Genomic DNA, 16748 nt, shown 5'->3' on the forward strand with positions numbered 1-16748 from the left:
ATGTATATATTCATGTATACATATGTGCATATATATATATACATGTATACATATGTATATATATATATGTATATGTATATGTATGTATGTATGTACGTATGTATATACATATTTTTGGAAATATAGATGGAGTAACTGAGAGGGGGGGTGGGGGGGTTGAATCAGTTACCACAAAATCAAATCCATAGATCCCTTAGATGTCCTATAAAACTATTTACTGTTGTCACTCAATGGCCACATAGAAAAATGTTGTAACTCAGTAGATTTATTGAATGTGTTAACTTATTACTAATATTTAAGCATTCACATAAATTTAACATGCATGCATAAAATAAATAACACCAACACAAGAGACACCAGATTTAACGTGGAAATCCAATATGGGAAAAACCACCAAGTAACTAGCTACTGATTTTCACTCTTTTGAAGTGAGCCCTATTAGGAGCCAACCCTGTTAAAGGTTACAAAACACACTATTAGGTGTGACCTTGTTAGAGGATTTAATCACCCTACTAGGAGTGGCCTTGCTAGAGGACTTTAGAAAAATTCAATAGAACTATCCACCTTGTTGGAGGATTTACAAAATGACTGTTAAACCAACTCTGTTAAGAGATTTAGGAATTACTGCTACAATGGTGAGAAAGTAACAATAAAGTGACCTGAATGATATGCAACTAAACTTTTTTGATACAAATCTCTGTTCTACTTCACTAGATCCTCTCTGATTGAATACAACTTTGCTGCTCCGTAAGGATATTTGATCCTTCTTCAAAATTCACTCACACTTTACTCTTCACACAATCAACTCACTTGCATACTTGCTCATTAAAATTAAGAATTCACAACTTAATCTTTTATTTATACCTTACAAATTATCCAGTCAACTCATTTACAAGTTACAATTACCAATAATCATTACATCAGTCAACTACAATTATTACATGAAACAATTAAACTTTATTTCCCAAAATAATGAAATCCTTCATTAGCTGACCCTGCTCAGTGAACACTACTCCAAAAATGATTTTCAGTGTTAACCAACTGAAACTTGGTAAACACTATGAACTCTACAAAATCCTTTGGAGACCAAGTGAACTTGGTAAACGCTATCTTCCCTTTGTTTGACCATGTGGGCTCAGTAGAAATTGACTTTTGTCATAGAAACCTTCGAGACTCGAGTGAGCTCGGTAGACACTAGAATTTTTTTTTTGAGGTCGGTAGACTTTGTCTGATAACTGATATGACATTTGTGTAACATCAAAGACAACCCACAATTGAACAATTGTATCCAACAATCTCCCTCTTTGGTATTGATGGCAACACAACATGTCAGAGCAGAATGAAATTTGAAAGAAGGTCTTTCTTCTAATAGAATATTTCTCCCTCTTAGATTTTATGCCACAAACTTCTCTAACACAGTAATCTCCCTCTATGAAGGAATTACATAGCTTCTTTTCAAACAAAAAACTTTCCACAATCAAATTCAAATTTTAGAAGGATATGACAATACACTCTCCCTCTTTGACAACACATGCCAAAGACAACACAAACCAAATAAGTAACAATGTACCTTGAGTACTAATTCATATGCAATATTTCCATGACTATGCTGCATCAACTGATAGATCTTCAACTTGGTACCTATTGATGCATCACTAAAACTTCATTTTAGTGAGCTTCAGATAGGGGAATGACCCCTAACTTACCTCTTAGATACAAGAATGCATCCTCAAGTAATGTCTTGGTGAATATGTCAGCAATTTGTTCCTTTGTATGAACATATTCCAATCTGATCTCCTTATCCTACACCAATTCTTTGAAAAAATGATATTTTATTGCAATGTGCTTGATTTTTAAATGCATCACTAGATTTTTAGATATGTTGATTGAACTTGTATTGTCAGAAAACATAGAATAGGTTCTTTTATCTCCACCTTCATGCCTTCCAATAACTGCTTAAACCAAACAATATTAGAATAGTTCACTGTTGCTGCAACAGACTTTGCTTCTACTATAGATTGGGATGTGCAATTTTTCTTTTTTATTTTTCCAAGAAACCAACCTCTTTCCAAGAAAGAATGCTCCTCCACTTGTACTCTTTCTATCATCAATGTTTCCTGCCCAATCTACATCAGTAAACACTTTCAAGTCTAGATTACCTCTAAATTTGTACCATAATCCATAATCTTTAGTGCCTTTCAAGTATCTCATGATCCTTTTGATTTCCATCATGTAATTTTCTCTTGGTTTTGCTAAAAATCTTGCTACAATACCAACTACAAGAGCAATATCTAGCATTGTATGAACTACATACTACAACTTTCCAATCATTGATCTATATAAGGTTCGATCTACCTCTTTTGATTCATCATCCTTGATAAGTTTTAATCCAGTAAACATGGGAGTCTGAACTGGTTTACAATCTTCCATGCCAAACTTTTTGAGTATCTACTTTATGTATATAGACTGAGTGATGAAGTTACCATTCTTACTTTGCTGAATTTGAAGACCAACAAAGAATTTGTTCCCACTAAACATAGGCATCTCAAATTCCTTGTTCATTTTCTCTAAAAAATCTTTACATAGACCATCATTCCCTGTAAACAAAGTGTCATCCAAAAATATTTCTACCAAAATAATATTGTTATTTGGTCCTTCCTTGATATACAAGCTATTGTTATCATTAGTTCTTCAAAAACCAATCTGAATAAGATAGTTATCCAACCTTTCATACCATGCTCTAGGGCCTTGTTTCAGACCATACAATGCTTTCTGTAATTTATAGATGATGTCCTTCTTGTCTAGATAAACAAAACTTTTAGGTTGCTCAATGTAGACTTCTTCATCTAGTATACCATTAAGAAATGTAGATTTGACATCCATCTGTTAAACCTTAAATCCTTTATATATAGCATATGCAAGCAAGGTTTTGACACCTTCCAATCTTGCAATAGGAGAAAAAGTCTCTCCATAGTCTATTCCTTCTTCTTGAGAGTATCCTTTACATACGAGTCTAGCTTTGTTTCTTGATACTTTACCATCTTCATTCAACTTATTTTTGAATACCCACTTAGTTCCAATCACATTCTTATCTTTAGGCCTAGGTACAAGAGTCCATTTTTGTTCTTCTCTATTTGCTCTATCTCTTCATTCATAGCCTCAATCCAACTTTCATTTTCTAATGCATCTTGACATTTCTAGGTTCAAAATCAACAAGTAAATAAGTACCTTTTAACTTACTTCTTGTCATAGTACCTTCAGATTTGTCTCCAATAATCTAATCTAGTGCATGATGTCTCCTGACATACTTGGATAATATAGGTTTCTTGACTTTTGAATGAATTGCATTGTCATCCTCTTTCACTTCAACTTCAAGTTCTACCTCTGGTTGATCTGATTGTTGCTTGGATCCTTTAGACTCGGTAGGCATTGGCTTGGTAGCATCTGACTATGACTTGAGTACCTACAACTCGATTTGAACTTCTTGCAACTCAGTGACTAGAGACTCGAGAGTAGAAGTTTCTTGATTGATGGATGTATTTGGCATTGTATCAGGTTCAATGAAAACAAATCTCCTATAATCTTCTATTTCCTTTTTGCTTTCTTCTTCAGTCCTTTTTGCAAACTCATCAACTTTCACATGTGCACTTTCTATGACTTTGTGAGTAGACAAATTCAAATATCTATATGCCTTAATTTTGCAAGAATATCCCAAAAATATTCCTTCATCACCCTTCACATCAAATTTACCTTTTCTAGATTCTTTTAGAACATAACATTTGCTTTCAAATACTTTTAGGTAACTTACATTGGGTTTATAGTCATACCATAACTCATAGCGGGTTTTAAATGAGTCCCTTTTTAGTTGTACTCGGTTCAAGGTATGAACTATAGTACTAATAGCTTCCTTTCAGTATTTGATAGCAATGTTCTTTTCAATCATTAAAGTTGTTGCATAGTCCATGATAGATCTATTCCTCCTTTCAGCTATTCCATTTTGCTTGGGAGTTCCAGGGGTTCATGCCTATCTTTTGATTCCCCTTTCAATGAAAAAGTTATTGAATTCATGGGAGATGAATTCACCACCTCTATCTAACCTCAAGAATTTTAGTCTTTTCCCTATTTCCTTTTCTACTCTGGCCAAATACCATTTGAATTTCTCAAATGCTTCTTATTTCTCTCTTAGATACATGACAGACATCATTCTAGAGTAATCATCAACAAAAAGAATGAGGAACTTTTCTCTAGTATAGCTTTCAATTCCAATGGGTCAACACAAATTAGTATGCACAATTTTCAAAAAAAAAATTAGTCTAATAGTTCTTACTTTTAAAGCTAGTCTTTCCCATCTTGACAATCTAACAATTCTTGCATAGACCAACCTCAGGTTTCTTTTTACTAGGAATGCCTCTTACTTTTTTGAATTTTCTTATTTTCACCATGTTATCAAAGTTCACATGACATAACCTTTTTTTCCATAACCAACTTTCTTCAACTTGAGCAATAAAACATGAAAATTCACTAAGTTCAAGATAGAACAAGTTACTTTTTGTTTGTATACTTGATCTAATCAACTTTCCTTTGTCATCCAACAATCTTGCCTTTCCATGCATGAATTCTACTTTGTATCCAATATTGATTAGTTGTGCCACACTCAACAAATTGTGTTTTAGTCCTTCAATCCAATAGGCATTATCACATACAAGTTCTTTGGTTAGTGAGATTCTTCCTCTTCCTTTTATGCAACAAGGTTCGTTATTACCAAACCTCACACTACCACCATCATAGTCTTCAAAATATTCAAACTTTGTTTTGTCACTAGTCATATGATGTGAACAACCACTATCTATGATCCATGTATCATTTTTGCTCACATGAGAGATAAGTGCCATCTTATCTTCCTCATCATTATCAGATTCATCTTTTACAACAATGTAAATAATTTCATCTTCACCATCATCAGAATCATTAGAATCCTTAGCCATGAAACATGTTTTCTTACCTTTGTCCTTGAATGATTTGAAATCTTTCTTTCCATTACACTTGTAACCTTTCTTTCATCCTTATTTTTCTTGTTTGGACACCTAACAGCAATATGATCAATTTTCTCACATGAAAAATAGATTAGAGGAACCTTACCTATGTATTTCAATTTGCCTCTAGAATATTTCCTTTCAAGCAAAGCTTCAACCACCTTAAGATCACTATCAGAACTTTGCTCTAATTCTTCTTCACTTTCTAACTAATAATATTTTATCTTCTTACCTTTCTCTTTGAGTGAAAGCTTGGCTTCAAATTTTGATTCAATGTTCTTGAAAGTTGGAATATAGTTGTCATAGTTATCTAGCTCAAATGCAATAAATCTTCCTACTCTGGCCTCTAAATTTATCTTATGATTTTCTTCACATCTTCTTTCTTGAATTGCAAAAAATCTAATTGCATAAATGGGAAGTAATGTTCTAAGAACTTTACTTACAATTGTTTCCTCCTTGATATCTCCTCCAAAAGCCTTGATTGCACTAATGACCACTTTGACTCTTTCAACATATTTGGAAATGTTTTCATCCTCTCTCATCCTCATCTAATCAAATTTTTGTCTTAGACTTTTTCTTTGGCTCTTCTCACATTTTCATCACCTCCATAGATATCCTTCAGCTTGTTCCACATTTCAAAGGTAGTTTTGCAGTCCTTAACATCATCAAATTCTTCATAGCTTAGAGCAGATGCAATATCTATCATCATAGTGTTATGAGTCTTTTTCTTGGCAATGTCATTGACAAATAGTGTACCAGAAAGAGTTACATATGCTTCATCAAGATATTTCAATCTTTTATCTCCAATAGAAGCTAGATGGAGTCTCATGAGACATTGTAATGCTGAAAAGTTATCCCTGTTAAATCTTGGAATTTCCCTCTTGTAAGACATCATGATCTTTAGCTTAGATCCTTGAAATCCTTCTTGCAAGCACAAAAATCTTTGATACTAATTGTTGGAAATATAGATGGAGTAACTAGGGGGGGTGAATTAGTTACCAAAAAATCAAATCCATAGATCCCTTAGATGTCATATAAAACTAGTTACTATTGTCACTCGGTGGCCACACAGAAAAATGTTGTAACTTGGTAGATGTACTAAATGTGTTAACTTATTAGTGATCTTTAAGAATTCATAGAAATTTAACATGCATGCATAAAAGAAATAATATCAATACAAGAGACACTAGATTTAACGTGGAAACCCAATATTGAAAAAACCACCAAGTAACTAGTTACTAATTTTCACTCTTCACAAGTGAGCTCTGTTAGGAGCCAACCCTATTAAAGGTTATAAAACACACTATTAGGTGTGACCTTGTTAGAGGATTTAATCACCCTACTAGGAGTGGCCTTGCTAGAGGACTTTAAAACAATTCAATAGAACTATCCACCTTTTTAGAGGATTTACAAAATGGCTATTAAACCAACTCTGTTAAGAGATTTAGGAATTACTACTACAATGGTGAGAAAGTAACAATAAAGTGACCTGAATGAGATGCAACTAAACTTTTTTGATATATATCTCTGTTATGCTTCACTAAATCCTCTCTGATCGAATACAACTTTGATGCTCCATAAGGATATCTGATCCTTCTTCAAAATTCGCTCACACTTTCCTCTTCACATAATCAACTCACTTGCATGCTCACTCATTACAATTAAGAATTCACAACTTGACCATTTATTTATACCTTGCAAATTATCTAGTTAGCTCATTTACAAATTACAATTACCAATAATCATTACATTAGTCGACTACAATTATTACATGAAACAATTAAACTTTATTTCCCAAAACATTGAAATCCTTCATTAGCCGACCCTACTTAGTGAACACTGCTCTAGAAATGATTTTTAGTGTTAACCAACTGAAACTTGGTAAACACTACGAACTCTACAAAATCCTTTGGAGACTAAGTGAACTAGGTAAACATTGTCTTCCCTTTGCTAACTTTGTGAGCTTGATAGAAACTGACTTCTATCATAGAAACCTTTGATGCCCGAGTGATCTTGGTAGACTTTGTTTGATAACTGATATGACATTTGTGTAACATCAAAGACAACACACAATTGAACAATTGTATCCAACACACACACACACACACACACACATGTATGTATATATGTGTATATATACATAATATATATGTATATGTGTATGTGTATATGTATGTACATATGCATACATATATACATATATACATATATACTAGAAGGAGGATATGCAAGGTTACCCAAAAATGCAAACCCTAAACGAAAGATAAGTTTATAGATGCCATGCATAGTAATGAGCATATAAAGAGAACCATGTAAATTGTAGTAACCATTGAAAATATTTTAACATGTAGAATTAATTATATAATAATAAAAAACATATGTATTTTTAAAAAAACTTTAAATATAATTTTTAAATTATATTATATTAATACTACTACAAAATCTTATATTATCATTAATACTATATTATAGTATTAATAAATTCTAATGATTAATTAATTAATTAGTAATCTTTTATTAATATTGTAATTTGATTGTTAATTTTATATCTTTTTTTGTTAAGGAAAACAAGTTTTAATGGGGCCCTAAAACCGTACAATACTAAAAGATTAACATATATAAAGCACATAAAGTATCAATAGCATAAAAGCCATAGCTTGAAATAACCCCCCACAAAAAAATAAGATAAAAATAGGGAAGTAGAGCCAAAAACCTAGAAAGGTCCAAAAGCTAGGAGATCAACTCAGAAGATTTCTCTGAGGATTTCCACAGCTCAAATCTCTAGCTCAAACATTCTTCCATCAACTTGTTTTAGGTTTGTAAGGTCTTTATCAAGTTCCTGGATTTCATTTTTCTTTGTGCTAGATCTGGTTCTCTTCCTCGATCCATCCTTAGGAGACTTATCATTGCCACTATTACGAGTCTTGTCATCCTCCCTACCCTATTTTCTTCAATATTATTTATGATCACCTTTATGATATCATTTGACACTTTCAGTATGTTATAGCTTTGCTCAACAATTTTCTATAGAGTGCCTTCTATGGTCTAAAATATACTCTTCACTTCCTCCACTCCATATCCTTTACCTCCTCAGTTTTCCTATTTTGAGTGTTGCAATTATCTCAATCCAATCCACCCACTCTATATTTGAGCTCTTGGATTTTATGGTAAGTCCATTTAGTGGTTCAATAACTATCAATAATACTATTTTTTTCCTTATTAAGCACATCCATCTGAGAGATTTCCTTTGTGTTGCCTCTCAAAATAATAATGGAAGGATCAATCAACTCCTCCATTTTTATTTTTCCCTCCTTATTCTCCTTCACTAGAGTTTTAATCATCTCTCTCTTAAGCCCCATCCTCATAGAAACATTATTAAAATTCCTCCAAACCACATTCTTGTCTTTGCCCAAAATCATACATGTGTAGTGGCTGGACCCAAATTCCTCAAAATCTTGCTCCTTCTCTTCCCCACTCCCCTACTTCTCATCTTCCTCATCACTATCCTTCCCATCCTCCTTCCTTTCCTCCTTGGAATCATTATCTCTCCCTCTTTTCAACCTCTTGAAAGGCTTGCCCATGTAATCCTCCTCTCTATTTGCAAGTATCTTAATAGTAATGTTTCTCTTTCCACCTGTCATCTCCTCACATCCCTCCTCTCTAAGAATGGTTTCTTCCTCCCCTTCAACACTATCACCCTCCATTTCCATGCCATCTATCCTCTCATTGTAGTTTTTATGAGATGAAATCTCAATACCTTATTTAGTATCAATATTCTCCTTTTTCACCTTTTTCTCCATTTTGATTCTCTTTTTCCCCTTTTTGTGTTCTGGGGTGGCCTCTTCCTTCATATCCAAATGTATCTCTTGGCTATCCTTAGTATCAAAAGGGGTATAATCCTCTCCTAACATGTTTTAATCCTCCTTACCCTCCTTTCCCACCTTCCTATTCTTAATTTCTTTCCCCAAAATTGTAGACTTAAAAAATTCATTGATTAATAGAAAAAGCCCTTCATGGAAGGAAGGATTACCTATGTGCTTCTCCCTATAGTAATTGATATTCTCCTTAATAGATGAGTATAGGAAAAAAGGGATATAGATCTTTGCCCATACCTAAATGGTTAAGAAGCATGAAATGATGAGTGTAGAGGTGGTTGAATATCATGTCGAGAGAAATGTACTTGACGATAACCCTCAACAAAAATCTCCATAATAATTTTATAGAGCTCAATAGGTAGTAGGTTATTTTCTTCACTAACACCTTTTTCTCTCCACATCTTTGGTAAATTTGATCACCACCTGCCCCAAAATATGTCTATCTTTGTAGAATTTCTTTCCAATAATGGGTATTCCTATCACTATAAAGATAAGCTCCTTTGTCATTGTGAAATCCACCTCATCAATCTTAACAATCCCCTTGTTCCATCTCTTAATCATGCTATGTGTAATAGAGGGTTTCCACCCATGAAGCCATTCAATGAAAGTGGTAATGTTGCCTTTTTTCAAAATACTGCATACCTTAGAGAGTTGATGCCACTTCTCTACTTCATACTCAAGTTCCCTCCTGTGTCTTTCCACCACCATGTTTTTGTCCTCTCTGCAAGTTTTTCTTCTGGTAGCAATATGCTTTGAAGGCTGATTCCAATTGATATGAATTATTTTTGCAAAAATCATTTTCACCTTATGTACTTGTTTCCCAAAATTGAGCCTTAAAGTGTGATTATGGAAATTAATAATGAGTTCTGTGCTTTGGTAATTGTACTTACACATCATATTTTGTCACATTTCCCATAACACATAAACTTTCATAATTGACCTTTAATGTTTCCCAATCTACTCGGGATCCTCTCCCTTTCTATCAACTCTAGAATTTCTAGCAGAATATTATACTTGTTAATCCACTTCCTCATTTCATCATTCTTGTCTTCCTAGTTGACCAACCTATTAACCACTTGATTAGCTTCCCTATACTCATGAGCTACATATTTATTATCAAAAGACTTAAGGATCTAGATGCAATCCTCAATAATATTCACTATCACCCATGTAGGCCCATTCTTCTCACTAATATAGTCAATGATATTCTTGGAGTCTCCTTCTAGGCATAGATTTCTAACTCCTATGTCTCAAGAAATTTTTATTGTTTGATGTGTCATAGTTGCCTTCGCATAATGGTTGGTTTTCATACTCAGAGGAGCCAAAACAGAAGAAATTCTTTTTCCCTGGGAAATTCTAATGATACCACCCACCCCAGCCTTACCAGGGTTACCTTTGGAAGCTCCATCAAAATTAGCTTTACACCAACCCTTGGGAAGGAGAGTCCATAGATATAGTCCTCCCTCTTATTTCTGTCGATTTCCTTTGTGCTGAGAAGAGGGTTATGACCTTTATTGGTAGTGTAATTTTCTATCAAAACATTAAGGCTTTTATGAAATACAACTTTATCATTTCTTTCTTTCTCCCTAAAAAAACTATTTTCCACTCCTTTAACACTCCCCAAAAAACATGAGGAAAATTCCATTCCCACAAAACCTTATTCACATCCCCATTAGCCCCATGGCACCTTTGTTCAAAGAGATCAGTAGTGGTATTAGGGAAACACTAGGTCTTTTTGAAGAAAGACAAGAAATAAGACCATATATCCCTAGTGAATGGTAGTGTATAAAGATATGATCCACACTCTCACTGTGGTTTTTACAAAGAATGCATTTTTTAGGCATCAGATGGCCCCTCTTGGTGAGGTTTTTCACCATCAAGATGTAGTTTTGGAGCATTATCCAGAAAAAAATGTTGATTTTGGGAATAAGGCTTGGATACCAGGCTTTGGCCCAAATAGGAATTGTTTCCTTATTATGCATGGTTTCATAGCTCAAGGCAACAATGTAATTTTCATCCTTTGTTTCCCCCTAAATAATGGCATCCTTGTTATGGGATAGAGGGATATGCCTAATCATTTCCATCAATGGCTTTAGCTCTTGGGACAACTCAATTAGATTCATCCATTCATTATTCTCCCTGTATTCACTCACTTTACAACCAAATCTCTCCATACATAAGTTTAACCATCTATTAAGTGACTTAATGTTCCATGATAGCCCTTGTCTTAGCTAGTCATCATGCTAGAAATTTATATATTCACCATTACCTAATTTCCATTTTGCATTTTTCAGTGGCTATGCCCTTCATCCTCAGAATGCCATTCTAGATATTGGATCCCCTTGGGTCAAGGTCTCTACTTATGAACTATTTGAAATTTATATTAGCTACATACTTTTCCTTCAAAATATCCCTCTATTCTCATGTGGAGTTAAACATCCTCCATATTTGTTTATCTTGAATAGCCCTATTGAACTATTTTAAGTTTCTAATACCCAACCCCCTACCTTTTGGGTCTATAAATAGTCTCCCATGCCACCAACAAGTACTTATTTCCTTCGGCCCTAGCCCATGGGAAGTTTATCTGAATGGACTTCAAAGTATCAACCACTTTTGTAGGAATAAAGAAAAGACTCAAAGCATGAGTAGGCAAATTTTATAGCGTAGATTTAATTAGAATTACTTTGCCTACCTGACTCAGGGTAATGCCTTTCTAGCCCTCCAACTTTCTATTGAATCTATCAATGAGATTATTTCAAAAGAGGTCAAATGGTTTGGTCCCTAGAGAAAAGCCCAAATATGTAGAAGGAAGAGAACTGATATCACAACCCAAAATGCCTACTATTTTCCTTTGTCTATCAACATGGGTGTTAATAAAGAAAATTGAGCTCTTTCTCTAGTTAATGAGTTGACTAGTGGCACTGGAATAGGTGTTGAGAATGTTCTTCACATTTCTAGCTTCTTTCACTAAAGCTTCTCCCCTTAAAATACTCATCAACAAAAATTTCAGATATCTAAATACATTTTCCTTTCTCTATCTTCATGTATAGATTTTTGTTATCATCAATCCTTTCAAATCCAATATTCACAAGATAATTATGAAGTCTCTCATACCATGCTTTCGGTGCTTGTTTCAAACCATATAGAGCTTTGTATAATCTACATACCATGTTCTTATTGTTAACATCAAAAAATCCATCTGGCTATTCTATGTAAACTTCTTCCTCTAATATGTCATTCAAAAATGTAGAGTTAACATCCATTTGTTAAACTTTGAAACCTTTGTATGCAGAATAAGCAAGTATTGTTCTTACTCCTAATTTGGCAATAAGAGAAAATGTCTCTCCATAATCAATTCCTTCCTCTTGTGCATCCCTTGCAAACTAATCTTGCCTTATTCTTTGTGAATTCACCATTTTCATCTAGCTTGTTTCTGAATACCCACTTAGTACCAATCACATTTTTTTTCTTTTGGTCTAGGAACTAGAGTCTGTATTTTGTTTTTCTCATTTTTTTTTATCTCTTCTTCCATGGCTTTACTCTAGTCCATAGCTTCTAAAGCATCTCTCACTAATTTGGGCTCCTTCATACTCAACAAACATGCATCATTTCTCAATATTTTTCTTGTCATTGGTCTAGCATATTTATCTCCAATAATCTACATTTTAGGATGATGTCTTTTCACATATTTAGACAATCTTGGTTTAGCTCTAGTTTCCTTATTTTGTCTTTTAGCTTCAAAGTCATTGTGTACATTTTTGTCAGGTAGTTTAGCATCTCTTTCATGTATACTAATCTCAGAAATGGAATTTGCATCAACTTCATTCTATAACTTGGTATCTAAATGTGGCTTAGTTCTTGAATGCAACTTGACATTCATGGGATGTGACTGGACAGTCATTGAAACTTTGTGTTGGTTTGTAGCTTGATTTGTAGCATCCTCTTTAGTAGGTATACCTTCATATAACTATACAAATTATTTGTATTCTTTTGGATCTTTCATAGGTTCAACCTCATGTACTTCTGTATGTTCATCAAAATTTACATTTGTACTTTCCACAACTTTTTTAGCATTAGTATTTAAACACTTATAAGCTTTAATTCTTGTAAAATATCCTACGAATATACCTTCTTCACTTTTTGCATCTAGTTTACCATCTCTAAAGTCTTTAAGAATGTAACACTTGCTTCCAAATACCTTAAAGTATTTTACATTGGGTGAATATCCATACCATAGTTCAAAAGGTGTTGAACGCTTACCTTTCTTGACTTGTACATAGTTCAAGGTATAGACAGTTGTACTTATAGCTTTTCTCTAGTATTTCAAAACAACATTTTTCTCCATCATGAGTGTTCTAGATAGCATAGTCCACTATAGATCTATTCGTTCTTTCAACAATTCCATTTTTTGGAGGGGTTCTAGGGGAAACTATCATTGTAGAACATCTCAAACTCATGTGATGTGAATTATCCTCCATTGTCAAATCTCAAACACTTTAGACTTTTACCTATTTCCTTTTCAACTCTTGCTAAGTACCACTTAAATATTTGGAAAGCATCGAATTTCTATTTTGAAAACATAATTTTCATTATTCTAGAATAGTCATCAACAAACAACATAATGTACTTATCTCCTTTGTAACTTTGCACATCAATTGGACCACACAATTCAGTATGAACAATCTCTAGTATTCCTTTATAGGTATAGGCTTTACTCTTAAAACTTGACTTTGTCATTTTGCCTCACTGACATTGTTTGCACATTATATTATTAGGCTTCTTCAACTTAGGAAAACCTCTAACTCTTCTCATGTTCTGACTAGGTTATCAAAATTGACATGACATAACCTTTTGTCCCATAGCCACACACCATCAAATTTTACAACTAGACAAGTAGCATTCTCTATGTCAAGATACAATAGATTACGTCCTAGTTTGATCACCTTTTTCCAATCAATTTTCCATTTATTTCATATATCTTAGCAATCTTGTTTTCAAACTCAACCTTACATCCAATTGGTTCAATTGTGACACACAACAAATTATAGTTAAGTCCTTCAACATAGTAAGCATTGTTAAATAAAATATTATCTGTGATTTTGATAGAACCTTTTCCCTTTATCAAACATGGTGCATTGTTACCAAATCTTACACTATTTCCATCATAATAATCCAGCTTAATGAACTTACTTTTTTCTCTAGTCATGTGATTTGAACACCCACTATCAATGATCCAATTGTCACAAGTGCAGTTGCCTCATCTTCATCAGATTCATCCTTCATTGCAACATACACCTCTTCATCACCATGTCCATCAAATTCATCTCTTGTTTTCTCTTCAACAATGTAGCATGACTTCTTGCCTTTGTCTTTGTAGTCCTTGTTGTCTTCATCTCTTTTTCTCTTTTATTTGTCACCACCTCTATAATTCTTCTTCTTTGGACATCTAGTAGCAATATGACCAACCTCATTTCAATTGAAACAAATGATAGGTAATTTACCTTTGAACTTGCCTTTACATTTCTGGAATCTTCTTGCCAGTAGTGCTTCAAGATATTCTGCATCCTCCTCATCTATATCATTGTCACTAGACACATACTTCTTCTTTTTCTTCCTTTTCTTTTCATCAGGTTCCTTCAATGATACCTTAGCTTTTAAAGAAGATTCAATATTCTCAATTCTTCAATTATCAAAGTTAGATAGCTCAAAAGTAGTGAGTCTACCTAACAGACCTTCTAGTGATAGCTTATTCCCTAATATGCATCTTAGTTCTTGTATTGACGAAAATCTAATAGCATATATAGGAAATAGTGTCATTAAAAGTTTGCTTAGTATATTATCATCATCTATATTTCTAGTAGCTCCTCTTATTGCATTAAAAAATTCTTCTATCCTTTCAACATATTGAACAATATTTTCACCTTCTTCTATTCTCATTTCATCAAACTTACCTTTAATACTTTTAGCTTTGGCTCTTAGAACATTTGCATCTCCTCCATAGATAGTGGTTAGGGCATCCCACATTTTCTTTGCATTATCAAGACTTTTGATATCATCAAATTCAACATAGCTTAGGGTAGAGACAATCTCTAGCATTGCCTAGTTATGTTATTTCTTCTTTTTCATATCCTTAGCAGTTGGGGCACTAGTAGGATCAACATGTTCAATAGAAATGGTATATTTTACATGATCTCTAACTCCTCTAAGGTGTATCTTTATCAAACTTTTCCATGCAGGAAAGTTATCTCTATTAAGCTTGGGTACTTCTCTTTTTGACATCTTGATCTTTATGCTTCTAGTACCTTCAAACTAGTCCTCTTAAGAAGATGGCTTGGATACCAATTGTTGGAATACTTTAGAATAACTAAGAGGGGGGTTGAATGAGTTATCTAAGGTCTAGATATATAAATAAAACTTTTCATAGCTCAGTGAACACATAAAACATTTGAATTCATGCATGCATCCCTAAGATTACACAATCACTTAAAACTTGTAGGTTACTATTAAATCAACTTACAAAAATGTAAATATGAAACATAACAGATTCATCAACACACTTGACACAATGATTTACATGAAAACCCAATTTGGGGAAAACCACTACTAACATGCTACTCTTTTCACTCTTCTGAAGTGATGCCCTATGAAAGTTGAAGCCTATTAAAGATTACAACAAACACTATTAAATGTGACCCTACTAAAGGATTTCAATCACCCTATTATGAGTGAGCCTTGTTAGAGGATTTTAGACCATTAACTTGGAATGTCACCTAGTTAAAGTATTTACAAATGATTGTTAGCTCAACCTTAATCCAAAGGATTTATCCTAGACTAATACAATTATTAGAGTAACAGTAAGGCTTGATCTTATAACAACTTACAACTCCATTTGTAGATTACAGATCTCTATTTTAGTCCTCCATTATACTTGGCTTTGACTCATTACAACTCTGATAGCTTTTTCACCCTTCAATCATTCATACCCTTAAGCCTTCTTGCTTAATATGTCATTGTAGACTCTTTTCTTAGGTCACTTGATGAAGCAAAACCCTTGTCTCATTGACTTCCTTAGGTTCTCCTACATGAAAACCTTGCTTCATGACCAGTTATTTGTATAAATAGGAAATTAAGATCTTTTTTCCACTCACTCTCCATAGTCCAATTTAGGGTTAGGATGGATTAGGTAGGATACAATTAATCTATCCCACATTTTATCTATTCTATATCTCTTCTAGAAACTTCTCCTTGAATCCTGTTTTAATTTTCCTTAAAATGATTTATCTTGAATTTTATGCCTCTAGCTCATCAATTTTATCTTCCACCTAGTTCACATAATCCAAGAAAAAAAACTTGTCAACTTAGATCCATCAAATTCATGATCTTTTAAGTAATGTAGTAGCTAGACACATACCGCATTACTTAACATCCTTTGTAAAATTACTCGACACGAACTAAAGTTTATTGGTGCTTGATATCAACTAAAATTTACTCAACATCCATTTTTCTACTTGGCATACACTAGAATAGACATTTACTTGGCTCAAACCAATTTTCTTTCTTGGCTTGCACTAACTTTTCTCGACACCTACTATCCACTCGGTCAAGCTTGGCAGAAAAACTTTGTGTAACTTATTCTTCTAAACTTTCTTAGTGTAACCAACCTTTGTAACCTTAAGTAGATTATCAATGCATCATGTTATCATTGTCTTAACTAATTATTGTACTTCTTTACATAATCATAACTCAACATTTCCTCTAGGTGATATTGTTACATCTTTTGATCAAATCCTCTTCATTAATCAAATAAGTGATAGTACTTAAATCTTATAAGAAATTGTCT

This window comes from Cupressus sempervirens, chromosome 11 (genome assembly GCF_028749045.1).
Source record: "Cupressus sempervirens isolate cs-2001-9-10 chromosome 11, ASM2874904v1, whole genome shotgun sequence".
In the NCBI taxonomy this organism is placed as follows: Eukaryota; Viridiplantae; Streptophyta; class Pinopsida; order Cupressales; family Cupressaceae; genus Cupressus; species Cupressus sempervirens.